Genomic DNA, 6000 nt, shown 5'->3' with positions numbered 1-6000 from the left:
GCCTTCCATTAAGTTACAAGAATAGCACAGCATTTCACTTCATGTCTTTCCTGCAGTTTGGAGTATATTCTTGGAAGCTTAGTGTTGAGCTTTGTTCTTTTCCCAGTGAATCTGTGAGCTCCTAATGTCTACATTAAAAAACTCTTCTGGTGAATCAGCCAGAATCTGCTTCCTTCATTTGAAATGAAGAACTTTGACTTAAATCAAGTCAACTTGTTTCTAAAACTTTCTCTCTGTGGAGAATTCTCTGTGGCCTAGGAGCAGAAAAAGAGAAAGCAGATGATTAGGGTGATTTACATAAATTCAGTATGTTAATGATGCATTCTTATCTAAGTAGTAAGGCAAAGCTAAGAAAATCTGCCTGACAAAATATCCTAGCAACAATTTTATTTTTTTTAGCTAATAAATTAACGCTAACCTAACAATAAATGCAATTAAGGAAGAAAATATGCTCACCTTTAATCTTATCACCATAACAGAGTATTTCATTGGTTATTGTCTTTCCTTTGGATCTTTAACCTTATATACATTTTGTATTAAAGTGATCATAGTACATAAAGTTTTATTTTGCATACCAGACAGGGACCAAGGAAAAAAATAGATGAGAAATTTAGGGATGCCAATTGAGAAATTTAGGGATAGCTCAACAAAGGGACAATCCATAAAGATATAGGCTGAGTGTAAGTGGAACCAAAGAGGTGAGTACAGTACCCGTGAGGTAGTAAGCAGGGGGCTGTTCCCAACCCAAGGACTGAAGAGACAAGAATTGGTAATGGTTACTCAACCCAGAGACAGAAAGTACTCTGTGTAGAGGTCTGGGTGATTGGAGTCCTTCCTTTGGGCTCAGTGACCCATACAGCCTGCAATGATCCTGCAAAGAGGGAATTTGTGGAACATATATCAATGCCTTGCTCTCCCCCTGCCTCTGATCTCCTACCAGTGTTTCTCATGACTGTGACCAGATGAAAAGGAAACCTGCTGACAAAGTCCAAGCAGGTCGGCCTCCTGTGGCACAGAGCAGAATCCGAAAGGTAAAAGTGATATATCCAGCACCACATGATGGTATAATATTTTATAAGCCTAACATATCATTTCTTGCTTAATTACTCTTCTATTACAGTCTTTATACTTATCCTGTTAAAAAGAAATGAGCAATATTTTTACAAATATCTTGATACATATTACATTTTTTCTTTTGAATAATTCATGAGAAATGACACCAAAAATTGTATGACTAGTTCTCAAGAAAAGAACAGTTTAAAATGAGGAATATCTGCTTTGTCTTAATTTGTCTTTATCATTTCTAAAGTAGTTAAGCTGTTCAGTTCAGTTCTGTTCAGTTCAGTCGCTCAGTCGTGTCTGACTCTTTGCGACCCCATTAACCGCAGCACGCCAGGCCTCCCTGTCCATCACCAACTCCTGGAGTCCACCCAAACCCATGTCCATTGAGTCAGTGATGCCATCCAATCATCCCATTCTCTGTCATCCCCTTCTCCTCCTGCCTTCAACCTTTCCCAGCATCAGGGTCTTTTCAAATGAGTCAGCTCTACACATCAGGAGGCCAAAGTATTGGAGTTTCAGCTTCAACATCAGTCCTTCCAATGAACACCCAGGACTAATCTCCTTTAGGATGGACTGGTTGGATCTCCTTGCAGTCCAAGGGACTCTCAAGAGTCTTCTCCAACACCACAGTTCAAAAGCATCAATTCTTCAGCACTCAGCTTTCTTTAAAGTCCAACTCTCACATCCATACATGACTACTGGATAAATCATAGCCTTGACTAGACGGACCTTTGTTAGCAAAGTAATGTCTCTGCTGTTTAATATGCTGTTTGGGTTGGTCATAACTTTCCTTCCAAGGAGTAAGCATCTTTTAATTTCATGGCTGCAATCACCATCTGGAGTGATTTTGGAGGCCAAAAAATAAAGTCAGCCACTGTTTCCCCATCTATTTGCCATGAAGTGATGTGATCAGATGCCATGATCTTAGTTTTCTGAATGTTGAGCTTTAAGCCAACTTTTCACTCTCCTCTTTCACTTTCATCAAGAGGCTTTTTAGTTCTTTGCTTTCTGCCATAATGGTGGTGTCATCTGCATATCTGAGGTTATTGATATTTCTCCCGGCAATCCTGATTCCAGCTTGTGCTTCATCCAGCCCAGAATTTCTCATGATGTACTCTGCATATAAATTAAATAAGCAGGGTGACAATATACAGCCCTAATGTTCCCCTTTTCCTGTTTGGAACCAGTCTGTTGTTCCATGTCCAAGAGCTTCCTGACCTGCATACAGATTTCTCAAGAGGCAGGTCAGGTGGTCTGGTATTCCCATCTCTTTCAGAATTTTCCACAGTTTATTATGATCCCCACAGTCAAAGGCTTTGGCATAGTCAATAAAGCAGAAATTGATGTTTTTCTGGAACTCTCTTGCTTTTTCGATGATCCAGGAAATGTTGAAAAATTGATCTTTGGTTCCTCTGCCTTTTCTAAAACCAGCTTGAACATCTGGAAATGTTAAATTTGTATATGGGAAAATGTTTTCAATGTTCTTAGAATATATTTGTCACATAGGAATTACACATAATTAGGATAATAGGAAGAGAAGGTCATTTTCTTTTGGAAATAAAAAAGTTAAGGCTCAGGAAGTTTTGTTCACAAGTCACATGGCCACTTCTAATAGATTAAACTGTGGGCAGAAGCTACTCAAGTCTCAGATACAGGCTAAGCTGCTTCCCTTGTGACAAAGATTTACCTGTTTAAATGCCATTCAACTTCATCCCCTCCAGAGCACACAAAGCAGGAAAAGAGAACAGCAGCAACTTTCTACCTAACAGCCATGACCAGAAGTTGCGTACATCACATCTATTAATATTCACAGTCTATTGGCCAGAGCTTAATCACAAGCTCTTACCTATTTTCTAGGATGGCTGATAATGTAGTCTTTAACTGACCACTCATGTTCTACCAGTAATGGTTCTATAAATAAAGCAGAAAGGATATTGAGGACACCGATAGCTACATCCATAGTGACATCCTCTGGTCATCCATATATCCACTGTTGTTTAGTTGCGTCCGACTCTTGGTGACCCATGGACTGTAGCCCATTAGGCTCTTCTGTCTATGGAATTCTCCAGGCAAGAATACTGGGAGCGGAGTGTCATTTCCTTCTCCAGGGGATCTTCCCGACCCAGGGATTGAAACCATATCCCCTGCACTCCTTGCATTGACAGGTGGATTCTTTACCAGTGAGTTACCAGGGATATCAAGGACACTAGCAGTTACATCTATGGTGACACCCTCCGGCCATCCAAGCAGTCATACAAATTTTTATTGCTTACATAAAACACATTTTTCACTCTTCCCTGAGGGAAAGAGCGCAGAGACACAGCCAAGAAAAAAGTCACATATCTGGGTGAACTACAGTACTTTTCAGCACAGAATGTGGTACTGTGACTTATAAACTAAAAGACATACGCCTTCCACATACTCCCTCAATATACAATGCTGGTATTGGAACAGTAAACTTCAATAAAAACCCAAATTCAAAAGAAAGAAGAAGCAGAAACTGATCATCAAATCCTGCTGATTGTGAATTTTGAAGACTTCATGCTGTGTAATCCCTGATTAGTCCTAATATTTGCCATGGTTTCTGGAAATAACTCCTTTGTCCAGTGTTCTCTGTAGTCCTTCCTTTATCTTTTTGTAATTGTTTCTCTGTGACCACAAATGGAAATGGAACTGGAGAGTATTTCCTTGCAGCCTTATGCTGCTGGTGTAGACCTTAGGAAACAGGTTGTTTCAGAGGTTCGGTAACCACAGGCTCTTGAAGTGCAGACTTGTGGTTACCCAACCATTCCTTCTCATCACTTTGATTCCAGCCAGCTCCATTTGAAGTAACCCAAGTGAAAGAATCTTCACTGGCTATAGCTTTTTATGAATTCAAACTTTTAAAACACTAGCTCCTCGGCTCAGGTTGCTGCCCTTCCCCAGCTCAATTTAATGGCAATTACCTTGGCAGCATGGATAGGAGATAATATTATTAAACTGACTTTGGAAGCTGGTTGCTCCAATTTTCTGAGAACATTTGATATGGCATCTTCTAGAAAGGCTCTCAGCAGCCACCCTCTTTTCTGCTGTTTGCGGTTCACATATATTTGGCTTTACTAATCTTGTAAGGTCCCAGTTACTGAACTCATAGTCAATATAGATTGACTTTTTTTGGGGGGGGGGTAATGTAAGGCATTTGTCTCACTTATAATCTGAGTGTTTTAACACTGATTTGTCATACAATACACATTAATACTTATTTTTTTTACCAATTTGATATCCCCCCCTTTCAACAAATTCACTCTTTGACAATCAAATTACCCCAAAAGCTAGCAGGTGAAAAGATTGAACAAAAATTAACATTTCCGATCAGTCTGTTCTCTCAATGTGAGATGGACTTTCTATTTCTAAGCCAGATAAAATCTTGACTTTGAAAGATCATTATTGAGAACTCTTAATTTTGAGAGTGCTGACACTGGTTTTATGACCAAAAAAAAAACCCTTCCTCTGAAAAAATATATCTTGATATTTTAGGATCTGTGCTTATTTTAACAGAACAGAGAGTACTCCATTAGATGGGTTTTGTTTCTTTCAGTTTTTTTGCTTGCAAACCGGCTCATAATTGGCTAAATCTCATCTTCTAAAGTACACCAACATTTTTATTTTTTCTCACCACTTACCCTAGAGGTGAAGTTCCAGGAAAGATGTGCGTATCTAAAATTATCACAGGTAACAATTTTATACTAAATGTTTTCCCCTAGTATGGCAAGAGTCACTAGCTTTCCAGACTACAACATGGGACCCCTGGCCTTCCACTGCCTGACTGCAAAACCTATACCACATATATTGGGTTTTATCAAGACAATATCCCACTTTCAGATATCAACATTTACATTTTGACTCTGACTACATTATTATAACAAAGAGACAACAAGATACAAGATTTAAATGTCACAGATTTAAAACATATGATTTAAATCATATAGATTTTAAAACATATCATTTAAATAACACAGCAAATTTTCTTTCATTTCACTGTAAAGAAGAAAATGATCCAAGGCATATAGGTGGACCCTGCCATTCTTAATACATAGTTTTAATGTCTAAATCCAAGGTAGTTGGTCCACTTATGCCCATTTTCCCAGCTAACAGAAAAGGGAGAGAAAAGGAGGTGGAAAATAAGCACTTTCCTTTTGCAAGATGTGATTTTCAATTGGATATTTCACTTTGGCTTACATTATTTTGGTCATGAGTAGTTAGACTATCATACTTAACTAAAAGGAAAGCAGCAAACTGTACAGTTGAACACTGAACAATGCAGGGGTTAGAGACACTGACCTTCTGAGTAGTTGAAACTTAACTTCTAGTCAGTCCTTCATATCCACAGCTCTGTGCCCATGGATCACAGTGGATTGCGTAGTACTGCATGTAGTACTTACCAGCAAAAAAAATCTATTTGTAAGTGGACCTGTGCAGTTCAAATTCATGTTGTTCAAGGGTCAACTGTAGTTTGACCAAGCAGCCATTTATTCTACTAAAACTCAAGAGCATTTTTTAGTAAGAAAAAGATAATGAGAAAAATGAGAAGCTACTGTACACTAGAGTCATCCCTCAGTGTCCCTTGGAGACTGGTTCCAGGACCCCCAGGAACACCAAAATCCTTGGATGTTCAAGTCCCTTATATAAAATGATGGAGTATTTGCATATAACCTACACAATTTTCCCATATACTATAAATCATTCTCTGGATTACTTAAAGTATCCAATATAATGTAAATACTATGTAAATCATTGTAAATACAATGTAAATGTAAGATAAGTAGTTGCCAGCAAGAAGCAAATTTGTTTTACTTTTTGGAACATTCTGGAATTTTTAAAAATATTTTTGATCTGTGGTTGATTGAATCATTGATATGGAACTATGGATACAGAAAGTAAACTGTACTGTACTGCAGG

The 6000-nt window shown here is 38.3% G+C and overlaps 1 long non-coding RNA gene across 1 annotated transcript in view; it reads right to left on the bottom strand.

The window, feature by feature from the left end:
- Positions 1 to 232: 232 nt before the first annotated feature.
- The window catches only part of LOC136170959 (uncharacterized), a 98818-nt gene continuing 93050 nt past the window's right edge, over positions 233 to 6000 (bottom strand). The window contains exon 3 of the long non-coding RNA XR_010663722.1: positions 233 to 254. This is a non-coding gene — a long non-coding RNA (uncharacterized lncRNA). The remainder of the gene's footprint in view (positions 255 to 6000) is intronic.

The sequence above is a fragment of the Muntiacus reevesi genome, chromosome 6 (genome assembly GCF_963930625.1).
Source record: "Muntiacus reevesi chromosome 6, mMunRee1.1, whole genome shotgun sequence".
Taxonomy (NCBI): Eukaryota; Metazoa; Chordata; class Mammalia; order Artiodactyla; family Cervidae; genus Muntiacus; species Muntiacus reevesi.
The sequence above is the reverse complement of the archived record's forward strand: the minus strand, read 5'-3'. Positions and strand labels throughout refer to the sequence as shown.